Here is an 18,363-nt window from a genome sequence, read left to right on the forward strand (position 1 = left end):
ATACAAATGGCCAAGAGGCATATGAAGAAATGCTCAACATCACTAATCATCAGAGAGATGCAAATTAAAACAACAATGAGGTACCACCTTACACCTGTCAGAATGGCTGCCATCAACAAATCATCAAACAACAAGTGTTGGCAAGGGTGTGGAGAAAAGGGGACTCTAGTACACTGCTGGTGGGAATGCAGACTGGTGCAGCCACTATGAAAAACCCTATGGTGTTACCTCAAATAATTAAAAATTGAACTTCCATTTGACCCAGTGATCCCGCTTCTAGGAATATACCCTAAGAAGCCTGAAATGCCAATCAGAAAGAATATATGTACCCCCATGTTTGTAGCAGCACTATTTACAATAGCTAAGATCTGGAAACAGCCCAAGTGTCCATCAGTAGACGAATGGATAAAAAAACTGTGGTACATATACACAATGGAGTACTATGCAGCTGCAAGAAAGAAAGACCTCTTATCCATTGAGACAACATGGAGGGACCTGGAAAGTATTATCCTAAGTGAAACAAGCCAAACAGAGAAAGACAAGTATCATATGATCTCACTTATTTGTGGAATATAATGAACATAACAGTCTGAGGATTGGGGTAGTCCCAGAGACATGGAAGTGGGGTACAGACTGACAATCCCCAGAAGAGGGGGTGGTGGGGGAGAGATAAACCACAGAACTTATATGCATGTATGCATGAACAATGGACATGGACAACAAAGCTGGGGACAGGGCAGGGAGGGAGGGGGAGGGAGGAATCAGTGGGGGGAAAAGGAGAAACATCTGTAACAAAAATTAATTAATAAAAAAAATAAAATTAATTTTTTTAAAAAAGAAACAAAGATATAAGTATATCACTTAAAGGAATGGAAGTAATCACTAAAGAAATTAAAATAGTTGCCTCTGCAGAGCAGGACAAAAACCAGGGAACTGTGGCATATCTAGACTACATACTTTTTTTATCCAACAGATAATATTCTATTTTGATATAAGGGAGAGTGATATAATAAATATTAAGTTTAGGGAACTAGTTAAAATACTTATTTGCCAGGTATAAGGTGGAGGAAAGAATGACTGGAAGAAAATAGAACAGTTTCTGAGGTTCATACAGAAATGAAAATAACTCCAGTTCTCCCGGAGAGAGAGGAAAGCCCTTATACATGTAATACATGGGCATCAGGTGAAATCCTCGGAAAGCATAATGGGGCTCAGTCAGCCCTATGCTGAGGGCTTCACTGGACCCAACCTAACAAATCTTTAAAAGGCTTGTAATGATCCAACTAAGTGCAAGTAACTTAACTCTGCATAAATAAAATCAAACACTATTTAAAGAATACCACAAAATGCAACCACCAATAATGAAAAGTTCATATGTTCAGCATCCAATCAAAAATCACCACGCATACAAAGAATGAGTGGAATATAACTCATAAGCAAGGAAAATCAATCAGTAGTAGTCAATACCTCGAAATGACAGAAGTTTTGTAATTAGGCTGTGGGGATTCGATACACCGCATTCGTTCAAGAAGGCAGAGGAAAGGTTGACCGTGATGTGAAGAAAACAAAAACAAACAGGAGATAATAGAAAAGACTCAGATAGAACATCTGGAGATTAGAACTAAGCAAGACATTGTGGTATTGGTATTAGGATAAACATATAAATGAAACAAAAAAGAGTCCAGATACATAGATGCTCATGTATAAAGTCAACTGATTTTCAACAAAGAGTTTAGGATATTCAGGGGGTAAATAATACTCTTCTCATAAATAGTGTTGAAATAATTAGACAATTATATGTAAAATAACTTTAATCTTTTCCACCATACACAGAAATTAACTTAAATTAAATGTAAACCTAAAGATAAGAGCTGAAACTACACAACTTCCGGGAGAAAATCTTTGTGATCAGGATCAGCCAAGATTTCTTTTCTCTTGTTCGCATTCCCCCACCCCCACCCCCACCCCCTCCCCCACCCTACCCCAGTCTTCCCCACAGTGTACTCTAAGCACCCTGACCTTGTACTCTAAGCACCCTGACCTTGTACTCTAAGCATCCTGACCTTGTACTCTAAGCACCCTGATCTTGCTCTTCCTCAGAGCTCCAGGGACTTGTCTACTTCAGGGCCACTGTGCTTGCTGTTCCCTCAGGCAAAGACCTATTTGATACAATCCCCAAAATAAAAGCACAATCCATAAAAGAACAAAGCTGATAAATAGTCATCAAAATTAAAGATTTGTGTTCCTTGAAAGACAATGTTAAGGCAATGAAAAGACAAACCACCAGTGGAAAAAAAATAATGGTAAAATACATGACTGATAGCAGACTTATATCCAGAATATACAAATAACTCCTATGATTCAATAATATAAAGACAACCTAACAAAAATATGCCTAATAAAAATGTTGAATAGACACTCCATCAAAGACGATATATGGATGACCATTAGGAACAGGAAAAGATGTTCAACAACATTTATCATTGAGAAAAATGCAAATTAAGACCATCAGAAACTTCTACACACACTAGAATATATGAAATTAATGTTTATCATCCCCGCTGTTAGCAAAGATGTGGAACAACGGAAGTTCTCATATATTTCTGCTTTGAGTGTTGAATGTATAGACACTTAGGAAAAAATTTGACAGTTAATTTTATTTATTTATTTATTTTTTTATCCTCACCCGAGGACATTTTTTCATTTTTTGTTCAGACAGAGCGGGAGGGAGAGAGAGAGGAAGAGAGAGAGAGGGAGAAACATCGATGTGAAGGGACACATCGAGTGGCTGCCACCCGCACAACCGCCCAGGGCCAGGGACAAACTGCAACCGAGGTACATGCCCTTAGCGGGAACCGAACCCGGGCCTCTCTGTACCGCAGGCCGACACTCCAACCGCTGAGCCAAACCGGCCAGGGCTTGACAGTTAATTTTAAAGTCAGGCATTTACTTACCATATGACCCAGAAATTCAATGCCTGGGCATCTATCTAAAATAACTTAAGACCTATGTCCACACAAAGACTTGTACAAGAATGGTCATAGCAAGTTCGCTCCTAGTAGTCAAACACTGGACACAATGCAACTGTCCATCAGCTGATGGATGGTAAATAAGTTGTGACTTATCTGTTACTGGAATGCTAGTCCGTAACACAAATAAGTGAGCTACTAATACTCACAGCATCCCGGCTGATTCTCAAAATCATTATGCAGAGCGAAAGAAGCCAGACACAAAAGACTACATACTGTATAATTCCTTATATATGAAATTTTAGAACAGAAAAATGTTACAGAAAGCAGATGGTGGTTACCAGGGATGGAGGATGGAGGAGCGAATTGTTGGTAAAGGGGCACAAGGGCACCTTTTGGGGTGATGGAAACGTTCTCTATCCTGATTGTGTGGTGATAGGTTTTTGTTAAACCTGATCAAACTGTACACGTCAAAGAAGCAAATTTTATTCTGTGTAAATTATATCTCAACAAAATTAATTCTAAAAAGAATGAAAAGTGAATGTCTCCAGAAGCAGGCCTGTGGATTGTAGACCTTCTTATCACTTGAACTTCCGTTCTTTTATTTCCATATGCATGGTGACATTGGTTTAAAAATTTTTGGTGGGAAAGAAAATTGAGCCTTTTCCAGATTAACGTAAATTTCACGTTAATGTGGTCAATCTGATATGTGTTTTATTTCAGGGATAAAATAAATAATTTAAAATATTATAAGAGAAACCCACCAAAATATATAAAGTTAAAAGTCCCATTCATCAGGGCAAAACAACCTACATGAAAAACTTCCTGAGCTCCATGAGAGAAGACGGGACAAATGTCGAGATGTGTGGTTACAATAAAATCACAAAATTTTTTTTTTAAATTTACAATATAATCCTAATGCTCTTCTGGAAAGATAAATATGCAGGAATAGTCAAGAATGCCTGGATAAGTAATTTCTGCCTCGCAGAGCAAGGATGCTATGTATTTTTCAAATTATCCAGTCCTCTGTTGTTTCATAACATGCCCATGTTTGGTGGCTTTGTACATGTTTATAGCACTCTCCAGCTAAGTGATCTTGGTTTACAATAGATTCTTAGGAGACAAAACTGACTTTATACTGGGCAAGAATCTTCCAAATGTATTCTCTCATTACAACATGAAGTGCAGATAAACTGCACTTACTTAATGGGCTTGGATTTTAAATATTTAGTAGTGAACTAGATGTCTGTAGGAGGTCAACTTATATATTCTGGAGGATGGAGAAGGCCTTGTTTGAACAAACCTAGAACGTGCAAATTTGTTTGTCAATATACCCCAAATCTCCTCCAAATAATGGGAGTTTAAGAGCTTATGAATCAACCCAAACAGCTTGCTGATGATCATTTGACAGACTGTGTGGGAAATTGAGTTTACTTCAAATTTATGAACTGATGGAGCTATTCCTTAGAATGATTAACAATGAGTCATAGAAGAAACCAAGGGTCATTCTCAGGCACATGTGCCTAATGTCAGGTGTGGAGAGAGTGAGAACAGTTGGAGAAGAGGTAAAGGTCTCATGACAGTCTGTTAGCTAATTTTCATTTTTAAAGTGAAGACACAGACTGGAAAAATTTTAAGGCATGCTTAGTACCTAAAACATCTCCAAAATGGGTGCTTTGTGAAAGCCTGGGTTGCAATCCCCAGAAGATTATGATTAATATGAGAAAGCAATAACTCAGAGGAAGCTGTAATAATATCACAATATGTTTACTTAATTTGGGGACTCAGAATAGGATACAAGTGCAGGGAGCATAGGGTAGTGCACACATTGCTCTGATAATTGATGTTTCTACCTGAAAAACACATCATATACACATTCCAAGGCCCAGATGTGGAACACTTAGGAAAGTATATAAAAAATAACTGAAGCAAATGTAGATGGTTAAATAAAAAACGACACAGAATCAACCTTCCAAAAGTGATTTTTGCAATGCAGTCAGTGTTAATCATGGTAAAAAGAGTAATTAATAAAATGAACAATATGTACTTAGAGTTCTTTCAACAATTCTCTGTCCAACAGATATTGACCATCTACCATGTGCAGAGACCGTGCTAAGCACCTCAATGGGATTATCTCGTCCCAACATCCCAAGAACTAGAGGTAAGTATTGTTATTTTTCATATTTTATAGATAAGGAAACCAAACATGGAATGTAACATTCTGTCCAAATTCATACAGCCAATTAGGTGTGGACTTTGGATTCAAACTCAGGTTTTCTGGTACTAAGAGCAGAAGCATTGACTGCTGAGCTACAAAAAAATAAATAAATCAGCTAAGATCGATACTATTCAATGAACAAATATTTTGAAAATCTGAATGAATATAGTATAAAAATTTATATTTTTTAATTCGTTTTTAAACAAAAATAACTTTTTGTTTAAATTTTTTCCATTAATAATCTTTCTGGGTTAATTCTGGTAGTAAGGCCAGAACGTGACCCAATGTTTCTTCTCCTTTTTACAGAGATATACTTTAAAAGTATCAATGCGATCATAATTATTAAGTAACTATGTCTCCATTTCTGTTCCTATCAAGTCGTAATATTTAGCCCTAAAATCAGACACTATGGAGAACATATATACACATACAGTAGTATATAATTAATGTTTTAAAAAATTAATATGTATAAAACAATTAGAAATTACATTGGGAATAATTCTCTAAATCAGTGGTTCTCAACCTTCCTAATGCTGCAACCCTTTAATACAGTTCCTCATGTTGTGGTGACCCCCAACCATAAAATTATTTTTGTTGCTACTTCATAACTGTTATTTTGCTACTGTTATGAATTGTAATGTAAATATCTGATATGCAGGATGTATTTTCACTGTTACAAATTGAACAGATTAATCACAAAAACAATATGTAATTATATATTGTGAAATATTTATTTCTAATTACAAATAAATGAAATTTTGTCTTGAAGCATGGTGTAGCATGGGTAACAGTCTTAATATAACAACAGTAAACTACATTGCTACGTTTTTGCGACAGTATGCATAAAAAGCCAATGTCAGTGCGAAGGTTGAGATTGCTTCCTTCTCACCAGATCAGAAATTCTCAGGGCAGTCTTTGCAAGAGCACAACTAAGATCATCTTCCATAACAAGTCTACTTCTGTATTTAGACTTGATGACCAACAAGCTGGAAAACCCTGTTTCACAGAGATTTGTTGTTGGAAATAGAAGAAGAAGGCACAACACAGTCTCAGACAGAACAGGATATGACTGCAAACACTTGATCCAGTGTTTGTAACTGGCATTGTAGAGAAATCAGTTCTCACTGCATTGCTGTTAATAAGTTCAATGAACTCCTCTTGTGCTGTCTCAGGAACATCTTCAACTTTGACTGTGAATGGGCTTCTGGCAAGTGCAAATGGGGTGTCAGGTAGATTTGGAAAGTATGATGAAATTTTGTCTGCAAGCATGTGCAAGTGTTCTTTCACAGAAATCATCATCGTAATACTTTTTTCTGGTTCAATGTCATGTTCCTCAAAGAAAGCAGATAAGGTATGCAACATGTAAATTTTATTTTTATCCAAAGCTGAAGTTTCATTTGGAATGATTAGGTCTTTTCAGACAAATCGAGGCATTTTGCATTTGGTCCTTGCAGTGATAAATTTAACTCATTCAAGATGGCAAAGATGTCAGCCAAGTAAGCTATTTTCTGCAGTTCACTTTTATCGCTGCAAAGTGCTTCAAACTGAGGTCTTGTTTTCTGATTAAAAAACGTTTGAGTTCATCTGAAGCTCAAAAACACACTTTAAAACTTTTCCTGTCGACAACCATCTCACTTCAGTGTGAAATAGCAGAGCATTGTTCGGCGCATCCAACTCATTGCACAGTTGCAAGTTTAAAGTACTTGCCTTTACAAAATTGACAGAACTTGTGATGCTTTTCATTACTTCTTGTAACTCTAATGGCAGCATCTTCATTGCTAATATTTGCCAATGAATCACACAGTGAGTTCTGATGACTTTTGACTCATTCAGTACCAAACGTTGAAATCCAGATTGACATCCTAGCATAGCTGGAGCACCATCTGTGCAAATACCACAAACCTTTCCCAAGAGATCTTATGCTCTTTCAGAAATGAACCAACTGTGTCAAATACATCACATGCAGTAGTTATTTCAAGAGGTTTGCAAAAAAGAAACTCATCTTTAAAGTTGCCATCATTAATATACCTCATTTAAACCAGTAACTGTGAACAGTTTGCAACGTCTGTAGATTCATCAAGCTGGATGCTAAATATTGGAAGTGGAGCAGATTTAATTTCCTGGATTACCTGATTAAGAATATCAGCAGACATGTCATCTATTCTTCTGTGGACAGTGTCATTAGATAAGGAAATTGCACTCAATTTCATAACAAATTTGTCTCCGACCATAACTCCAACAATGTCTTTGGCCATTGACAACAGTAGATCCTCAGCAATGGTGTGAGGTTTCATAGCTCTGGCAATTCTGAGTGCCACCAAATATGAAGCTTCAATGGCTGCCACATTTTGTTTGTGGTACTTGCCACCAGTGTCAAGTCTGGTTTTCTTGAGTCCATCAGTTTTGCTTCTAAAATAGTTGGTATCCTTGCCAGCAAAACTCGGATGCTTGCTATCAAAATGACATTTTAGTTTGTTTGGCTTCATAGATTCGACTGATAGAACTTCACAACCAATAACCATTGTGGTTTCTCAATTTCTGCTATAATTATTGAGGTAAAAACATACTGTAAAAAATTCTCACTATATTTTCTTTTCTTAATGTTCTTCTCTACACAATCCATTGTCATGGGATGGTTTGCTAATGAAAATAATATATAACAATAGCTTGAATAATACAAAAGATGATGCATGGCATAGTTTAGTCAATACAGTTCATTAAAGTTTCCTATGATTTACCATTCTCTGTGTTGTTTTTTTTACATATCTGTTACTATCGCAAGGGAGCACATCAACCACAGATGAATATAAAAGCACTGATCAGCATCCAGATTAAGTTCTCATGGTATATATATATATATATATCAGTAGTTGATGATTTTACAGTACATGATTTTACATTTACCCAGTAACTATAATTCATGAAGTGTTGTTTTACCTCCAATACTGCTGCTTTCAACACAGTAGCTGCTTTTAACAGAGTAGCTGCTTTCTACACAGTAACTGCTCTCTACACATGTGTGACTGGTCCACATAAGTACATTATGGCACCAACCCTGTCACATACACCTGTATTTGTACAGGGTGTATGTGATGGGGTTAGCATGATGATGTCATCATGCTGGGTATTTGTATGTGGGCATATCTGTATGTGGGCGTATCTGCATGTGGGTGGACCCACCTGGAGATGGATAGAGGAGCGGTGTCTCAGTTCCTAAGACCATCAGAAATATGTGTTTTCCAATGGTATTAGGTGACCCCTGTGAAAGGGTCGTTGGACCCCCCCCCAAAGGGGTCATGACCCACAGGTTGAGAACTGCTGCTCTAAATGATTCCACCTACACAATTGAGCAATAATACGATAAAAATAGCTGTTTGTAAAACATCGATTCTCAGAGTGTGGTCCAAGAAAACCAGGGGATCCCTAGTACCCTTCCAGAAGGTCTTCAAGGTCATCTTTACCACCACCTTCATATGGTGTTTTACTCTCATTATGTCATGAGCATAGGTGTTTCCCTCTTATTATGCGCTTGGAATGTAAACACCTAACTTTTCCAACTCCCACAAAGTGGTTAATCTCAGGAAAGACCAGCGCCATGGAGCAGGCTTTCATAGTCCATTAAAATGGTCCGTGCATGGCTTCTTGGCCTTTAGGCCCAGATGAAGTGTGAATGGTCCCTGTACAGCTCTGTACCCAGAGCCTTCACAGTCTGTGGTCATGAACATACCAATCTGCTACAGCAGTGGTTCTCCCATGGGAGCAGGCACCAGAGTCTCCAGGAGAGCTGTTCGGACACCAACCGCTGGGCCCCACCCCCAGAGCTGATTCAGCAGATCCGGGGTGAGTGCTGAGGATCACTGTTTCCAGCTGTAGACCAGCCAAACTCTGACCCCAGTCCAACTGGCTGGGCTTCTGAGTGTGCGACCTACTCCAACCTTTTTCACTTCCCGTGGTTTGTCCTCATCCATTGCTCTTCAAGAACTCTCTTCCCGGGTAAAACTGCCGGCCGATAAGTACTCATGGAAAAGCTTTCAAAACATTTGGCATCAAAGGTTCTTTCTAGAAGTTCACGCACTGGAAATGTCAGTGGGAAATTTTCGTCTGGAAATGATTCCTCGGAACTGCAGTCATGCAGGTGAAGCTCTTGGAGCACAAGCAGACGCCTGGGAGTCCCTCAGTACTGTTCCAGGCAGTAAGAGAGAGAAGGGTTCAAATACAATGTCTGTAATGGCTAACAACATGCCTTTCTCGGTGCTCGCGAGATTCCAGGAGGCGGCGAGGTGTTCGAGGGCCGAGGTCCTAACAGAATCAGAAAGTCCTCCTCGAGCGGCCCTCCAGCCACGAGCACGCACAAAGGAAGGCTTCATCTGAAATCCTAAGCAAGTAAAAGTCAAGAGAGGAAAGTGGAGCATTAAATTTTAGAATTGGCAGGTAGCAACACTTTGCAACTTTGAATAATGCTATTTCACCAAGAGTTGGAATGTCACAAAACTGCAAATTTGACAACTAAATGCCCCCAAAGGTGAAGGCTTTACCTGGAAAAAGACCTAAAGTACAGTTATTTAGCCCAGGTTAATAGGCATTAAAGTCATATATGACAAAATCCTGGGGCGAAAGTAATCTGTAGAAAAGAGGGAACAAAGGAAATGTACCTGGGGGGGGGCACTTTCACACACTCCTTAGATGGGCTGAGTTGTAGAGACATCTTTCTTCTGTGTCTCCTTAGAGATGTAGCATTTCCGTCCATCTCCCCTAAACAACTGCAGGCTTCTGTGAAGCTGTTAGCATCCACACGATGACATGTTACCCGCTCTCTTTATATTTCTCTTTTCTCAGATCTGGAATTCTCAATTGTTTCTAAACCGAGAACTTCAGAAAGATTCCAGAGCCACTCATGTCTTGTCCATTCAATTCCTCCAGTGTTATTTAACAGGACACTGTAGGGTGCCTGTTCTGTATTACGTACCACATCGGATGTTTCGGAGGAAGGGAAGGTGGGCCTGGCATGGCTCTTGCCCCCTGAAAGTCTTGTATGTGGTCTGGTTGAAGAAATACGTTGCTCACATTTATCGTGACGGAACAGAGGTGACAGTGATGGTTCCTGTGGGAGAGGCAGATATAAGGCAAAATGAGAGTTGAGAGGTGGGGATGGAGGTCAGGAAAGGCTTTAAGGGAAAGGGGCTATTTAAACGGAGCTTTAAGAAAGAGTCCCAATTTGGGCATGGAGACCTCGTGGAGGACAGTGTTATCAATCTGAGTGACAGTCTGTATATGCAGAGCACACACGGCTGGTTGCCCAGAATCAATCCCTCCGTGAGTAGGAGCATCTCATTCACACAGTGGTCCCCCCAAATAAATGTCTTTTTGGAGTTCCCATAACGTCTTTGTCTAGAAATATTTCAGAAGGTTATTTTTCTCTTCCCTGGTTGTTCAGTTTCCTAGTGGGAAATCCAATGCTCCAGAGCACACATTCATGTTTGTGTCTTGTCTGGACTAAATCCTTGGGAAGAGCCATGCTGAAATTTCTATTATTTGTATACAAATGATGCATTTGAGGTGGAGGGACCTCACAAATTGGGCTACCTCTAGACTCTCTTTGGAGAATAAAAGAGAAATCATCTCCTTCTAAATTTCATCTCCTCAGCTCTGTCCCAGGGTTGCAAGTCCAGTTGGATGAGTCTTTGTCATGGAAGGAAAACACTTGAATTCAAAAGAAGAGAGGGATAGATTTAAAGAAGGAGGAGGGGGAGGGAGAGAAGGAATAGAAAGAGAAAAGGGGAGAAAAAAGCCCAAAAGCAACAAAATGAAGAAGGGAGAATTTGTTTGGAAATAAGCAAAGTATAAAAGGGGGCAAGGGCAGAGAGGGAGAAGGGGAGATAAGGTTGGGTGACAAGAAGCCTTTTAAAAATAATGCAAACCCTTCTGCCTGTCCCTACTGGGAAGTGCCATGGATTCTTCTGGGGAGGAGGCTCCCCATGGGCACACCCGTTATCAGGATTCCAAACTCTCTGTCTGGCCCAGCCTTTGGCATTCCTGTCCTTGTGGGATGGAGGAAAGACAGACAGAATGCATGGGCTGGAGGAGGCGATGCATGCCAGAGAGGCCTGCGAGGAAGGGAGGAAACAGACCACGTTGGCCCCAAGAGCCAGACACCTGTGTAAACTGCAGGAAGTTGAGAGGAGCCCAGCTGAGCTGATGGAGACACCACATGCATGCGGCTGTAGGAGGCAAAGTCACACGGAGACAAAGGCATGCGCGTACAGGCATGCGTGCGCACACACACACACACACAGAGTCAGTCAAGGAAATGAATAGAGGCAGACTGATCTGGAAAGGGTCAGAGAAACATCAAGAGGGAAAAGCCATTCTGAAGACAGAAAATAATTCCCCAAAAAGGTACCTGAAGGAATAGAACTATTTTTAAATGTCCCTGTATTGTGTTTTGGTAGAAATTTATTTGCTACATCAAAATAGTGTAAACAGCACCTCTCCTAAGGTTGAATACCCAATTAATTTAACTTAAGAATTTGTCAAATGTCTAGACAGATGGGAGTACACATAAAAAACACCTATAGGTGTTTTATCAAGTACATATGTCCAGGTCCCATCCCAGACCTACTGAATCAGAATTTCTAGGCATGGGGACTAAATGACAGGGGATACCCATCCCCACTCCTGCTTCCAGAGCTCCTGAGCGCTTGGGAGTGGCCTCATTCCATCTAGAGGAACATACAGCCCATCTCTGGGAAATAACACTGTTTACTTGCTCTGTGTTTTAGAGGGAACACCTCCAGCCACACCCGAACATGTAGAGGGAAACAGTGTAATGAACTTAAAATTTGAATTCTTGGAAAAAAAATATACAATATAAAAAGGTCAACACCAAGGACCTTCACAAATGCTCTAGTCTAATATCATTAAGGTATAGTAATTCCCACTTAAGCCTATTTATGGTACCCAGGTGCAGAGTGCAAGACAGTGTTTTCCAAAGTATGTTCCATGGCATGCTAACCCCCAGAAGGCTCTTTTTCTTTGGAGAAAAAGGTAAAAGGACATTTAGAACCCCTACACATGTTCCCCAGGATCCCCACACATACACCAGCCACCACAATCCAATGAATTAGTATCCAAGACACTTTAAAAAACAACATCTATTTAATTTTATTTCAAAACGTGTTTTCCAAACTTATGTGACCACAGAACCAATATTCAATAGAATGCCTATAAGTATCATGAGGAACTAGTATTACAAGAAATTCACATTTAAAAAGCACTAGCATCTTGTATAAAGAAAGGTAACTGGTCACCAATCACAGCTTCATTTTTTTAAAAAAGAGGCAAAGCCAGTGATCCGCAAAATTGTGAAGCACAAGCCTATGTTCACAACAGATACACTGGTATTCAGTATTTTCTACACTCTAAGTTCCTAAAGTACCTTAGGTGAAGATCAAATTAAATTATTTTCTGATACATTAAATAATACTAATAAAAGTTTTCTGGGGAATTTGAAGTAAATGCAGAACACAGCCCCTGGGTATAGCAGACAGAGACATGCATCTGGTTAATGTACAGAAGTAAATTTTAAGCAGAGGACACCCTGGAAAGAAAGCCATTAGGAGGAGAAGAGTAACTTGGACGAGCCTCTTCTCAGATGGTCAGGGTGAGCTGCTGCCCGCGTGGTTGCAGAGCGAGTGGGATCTGGTCCCGTGTGGTTCTGGTGCCTTCACTTTGCAGCTTGTCTTGGTCCCTTGTCTCCGTCCCTTACATGGAGCCAACACGCAAGGGGGATGACTGGTCGTCAGTGGAAGGAGCTATTGGTGAAAACACTGGGCTGATTCATAACGGCGTAGCTCCCCACTCACACACATCTGTCACATCGGCCAGGCTAGCTTGACAGAGAGGCCATCTGAGGGCCCCAGGAGGTGGGGCAGATCTGGTCTGAGAAAGAAACTCAGGATGTGAGACAAAAGTCTCCTGAGGGGAACTGGGAAGATGGAAAGTGAACCAGGAAGGTAAGAAAGTACAAAGTTTTATTTCTGGACTTAATGAATCAAGAGAAAGGAAGCGCCACAAGTCATTCCTGCGTGGCATGCGTAATCGGTACTGTAAAATGGGCAAATAAACTAATTTTATTCCAAGTTGGACTTTTTATCATGGAGGGTGGCTTTTTACACATGGTTTTGGAGCAAATGGTTGCTAGGAAATATGACAGAATAAGGAAACAGACTGTAAGTGATATTTGGGGTGTGTGCAAGATGATCTAATGTAACTAAATGTAACCAAATACACTGCTTGTCCCTGGTTGATTTGGCTTCAGTTTGGAGTCTATTTTGAAATTTCCGAAGCACACCTCTCTGACTTGGGCTTAGAATGTGAAACCTGATACTCGCTCTTTTAAAACGCAGTGTCCACACGGTAGATGATGGTGTTGAGAGAGAACAATACAGCAAGAAACGAATAAAAAATTCCACTGAGTGGTTTATCAGGTCAAGATTTCTTTTCATTAAGTCTCAGTTTTCTTAACAGGTGTGGTTTCATTCTGAAGTAAAACTATCAAGTCATCTTCAGCGGCAAAGCCATGGGCTGCTGCGTGTTGGTTCCCATTTCTTTTCTTCCCCCGCACCTCTCCCAGCCTCACCCCTGAATACTTCAGGACGGTACTCAGCCAACAGCTGGGGGAAGCAGAGCAGAGCCGCTGGCTCCTCTGGGTGCTACGAGGAGAACCGCCACCGCACCGCCACCGCACCGCCACCGCACCACTGCGCCCGTCGAGGCCATGAGATGCCGTCTTCCAGGCGTCATCCGTGGGAAAGGCGCCTCGGACACAGACCTCCACACCCCGCTCCTGGGCGGCTCCAGGGAGTCTCGGGAGACTCCTTGCTAACGGGAAAAGAAAAGTTTCCATTACTTTTGAATCGATTGGGTATAGATATGTGAGAGTATGTATCAATTTGCGGGTGGAAGAAGTATGCGTTGATTTCTATAGTATTTGTTTGGGAAATATCATTAACTATAAAAAGCAGATCGTAAAGAGGTATGTATAGGTTGATCCCATTTTGTTAAAATAAGTATTTCTTTTTTTCCTGTGAAAATGTTATCATAGCCCTGTCTGGTTTGGCTCAGCAGTTAGAGTGTTGACCTGCGGTCCAGACAGACATGGGTTCGGTTCCTGCTTAAGGGCACATACCTTGGTTGAGGTCTGTCCCTGGCCCTGGTTGGGGTCGTGTGGGTGGCAGCCAGTCGATGTGTCTCTCTCACATCAATGTTTCTCTCTCTCTCTTCCTCCCTCTCTCCCTCTCGCTCTGTCTGAGGATGAATGCAAGAATGTCCTTGGGTGAGGATTAAAAAAAAATTATTACAGGTAACAGGCTGCTAGAATGGTAGTCTCAATGTATCAGTTTTTAAAATTTTTTAAATTTTATTTTTCAATTTACAGTTGACAATCAATATTATTTCGTATTAGTTTCAGGTGTGCTGCATAGTGGTTAGACAATGAGACCATTTTAACTGAGGCTCCAATAGTATAGATTCAGAATCTGTACGAGACGGGCCTCCACAATTTCTGACTTTAGAAGTAAAATGGTCAAGGACCAGTTTTACAATTCTAGGCCACTTGCCAAAGGACTCCTCACTCACACTGGGGATGTAAAGGGGTCAGGATGGTGAGAGAGTGTTGCTCTCATACAGTTCTGGTGGGAAATAGTTTGGAAGTGTCTTTAGAAACTAAATATATATTTACCATATAAGCTAGAAACTTCACTCCAGAGCATTTGTCCCAGAGAAATAGAAACCCAGGTCTGCATAAGAACTGATATGACTGTTCACAGTATATTTATTTGCAATATTCAAAATGTCCTTCAACAGATGGGTGGTCAAACAAATGGAGTTATTGCCATACCATGGAATACTCTTCAGCAACGAAAGGAACAAGCTATTGATGCATGTGACAATTTGGATGGATCTCAAGGTCATTATACTGAGTAAAAAAAAAAAGACAATCCCAAACAGTTGCATATATGATTCTATGCACATAGCACTCTCAGAGTGATACCATCACAGGGGTGGAAAGCAATGAGTGGCGGTCGGGGTTAGGGATGGGGGAGGGAGAGGAGGACTGTGCGTGTGATGAGATCTTTATTTTGGTGAAATAGGTCAGTATCCTGATTGCGGTGATGCTTACACGAATCTACACATGGGATAAAATGCCCAGAACTACACTCACATGTATCAATGCCAAATTCCTGGTTTTGATATTTTGCTACATTTAGATGTGACCAATGGGGAAACTGGGTGGAAAGTACACCAGCCCTCTCTTGTGATTCTATGATTATTTCCAAAAAAAAAAATGTAAGTCATGAGAAGGGTAAACTAAAATAATAACCCTACAAACCGTAAATCAACATTGATCTCAGATCAAAGAAAGGTATAGAAAATATGAAGTAAAAAAAGAAATGTTAGTGAAAAATTAGTCACCCAAGTCATGCTTTTTTTCCTGCATTGGTAAAATTTTTAAAAGAATGCTTGAAGAAGATAATTTCTTAATTTTTGACTTCACAAAGGCTACTTTTTCAAGTAAAAATATTTTTGAAAAAATCTACTAACCATTTTCTTTCAGAAATTTTTTTTAAGTCACAACCAGTTTTGTAACAAAAGAACCCCGTACACATTGATCAATTCTGGTACCTTAGCAGCTATCCAACAAGTCATTAATAGAACAAAACATGCATCCTGAGAAGCAAGAAACATCACCCATTTCTTCTGCGTATCCACAACTTGTCACTTCTGAGCAGGAGTGCTCATGTCACTGCGTCTGTGCAAGTCCCTTTTCCCACTCTTCAGAAGTGAGCAACGACTTAAGTACAAATGCAACATCGTATAAACAATTCCTTACAAAATAAGTCACAAATTAAACCGAAGAATTTTACTGAATTTACTACAAAACACCATAAAAACTACCTTTACTTAAGCTCCCTCTCCCCATATCTAGAGAGGCAGCTGGGTGTCTTTGGGCATGGTGGTGACTCTTAGCATGGATGGCACACAGTATCATCAAATAAACCTACCAGGTATGCTGCCCTGCCCTCCTGAGTGACACCGATGGTGACACTCGAAACCCTCGAGCCAGTTTTGAAATCCTGAGTCATCTCCCTCACCTGCCTCTGAAAAAGCAGTTTCTGGATTAGGAGCTCCTCCAACAAAGACCAAACCACTCCGTGCTTTACTTCTCATGTTCCACAGGGGATGATAACAGAATGTTGAGATTTGCCCAAGTTATGCACCCTAGAAATGAAGTTATTTCTAGAAAACAAGTTCTCGGGGGGGAAAGGTTTCTGTATTATACGTCTACTGTGCACAAAATGGTTAATGATGTTAGTAAGCGGGCCACTTCTGTGTATGCGTGGACGTCAGCTTTCGGTCAAGCGGACAGAACCAGGAGTCTTCGTTCAGTTTGACAGACCCAGAGATTAATGGTGGGTGCAACTCCCCTTCTGCTTTGCTTGGCTGCCAAGAGATTTCTGGTTGTCACACAGCAAACTTAGTGAAGCTGATTGAAGAAATATTTATAGGATGAAACAATCAGTTGAGAGAAAAAAATCATGTAATTATCCCTGACAATGAATCAAACATGGTGAAAGCTAGGACTGATTTAGGAGGGCACCCCAAGCAAACGAAGTTGTGTTCTCACACTTTGTGTCCATTTTTTGGTTGCTTCAGGGAGGACGGTAAATCTACTTCCTGATATTCCATCTTGACTGGAAGCAGATGTCCCCAGATATTTACTTTTAAACATACTAATTCATGGAATAGAAATTTGAGTAGAATTTCCACACTTATGACATGAAATTCAGAAATACGGTGGGAAAATTGGTCCTTAATGTAGAAGAGATGTTCTGTTAGTGCTTAAGAATCTTTCTTCATGAATAACTCCTGTGTCTCTGTTCTCCGTTGTAAAACCTGAGAACATCCTAAACATTTGGAGTTGGATTTGTAGTGAATTCCACCGGGAGAGGTGGGCAACGCTGACGGAGTGGTCCTTTGTGAGTGTGTAAACTCGAAATTAGTCACAGCCTTTAATCTATTACATGAAATTGTCTATGTCGGTGTTTTCAACCGGGGCACATTTACTCAGTCAGCATGGCCGAATGGACAGAAGATTGGCAAGAGGTTCTAACTGTCCAGATCCCACTCCGGGGTCTCCCCCTGAACTAGCCATGTGATCATCCATGCAAGTCACACACTCCTTTAAACCTGGTATTTTTCCCACCTGTCAAATGATGTGGCTAGATAACATGAATGATCCTTTGTAAAATCGCCAAGGATTACTTATTCAAACATTAAATTGCCAAGAGTTATTTATTCGGACTCCTGAAAAGAGCTATCTGGCAGTGGGGATTGGAACAGAAATTTTGAAAAAAAGCTATGAAAGTGTGGATAAGCCACTATTTAAAAAAAAGTGTGTGAAGGGTGAGGGAGAGTGAGCTGATCATGGGTGTGTGAGAGGACAGCTTAGGGTGGCCTAGGGGCCAGCTGAGGGCAGGACTCTGCTCTCCAGCTTCAGTAAGGTGTAGCTTCTCTGCAATAGCTCTCAGCCAATATTTTCCTTTTATATCATGTCTACTGTGTTTTAATGACCGGAGAACCAATATTAGATGATTGAATGAAGAAGACATGATTACATGGGGGTTGAGAGCTTTAACTCATTCACTGCCTCTAAAGAACCTTTTAACCCAGATAGTCTATATTCCAATGAAACACGAGAATGGAGGTGCAAAGGGTTGAGGGAACAGAGGTAAAGGAGAAATTAATTTTACATCAGAAGACTTGAGGAGGCTTGATGAAGACAAGGGATGAGCCTTATTGTACAGATGCCATTGGATGGACAGGTCCGACTGTGTCACAACCAACCATCAAAAACTAATCTCAGCCCTGGCCAGTTTGGCTCAGCGGTTAGAGCGTCGGCCTGCGGTCCGGAGAGACCCGGGTTCAGTTCCCGCTAAGGGCATGTACTTCGGTTGCAGTTTGTCCCCGGCCCTGGTTGGTCGTGCGGGTGGCAGCCACTCGATGTGTCCCTTCACGTCGATGTTTCTCTCTCTCTCTCCCTTCCTCTCTCTCCCTCCCACTATCTGTACAAAAAAAAAAAAAAAGGGAAAAATATCCTCAGGTGAGGATAAAAAA

This window comes from Molossus molossus, unplaced genomic scaffold (genome assembly GCF_014108415.1).
Source record: "Molossus molossus isolate mMolMol1 unplaced genomic scaffold, mMolMol1.p scaffold_m16_p_1, whole genome shotgun sequence".
NCBI lineage: Eukaryota > Metazoa > Chordata > Mammalia > Chiroptera > Molossidae > Molossus > Molossus molossus.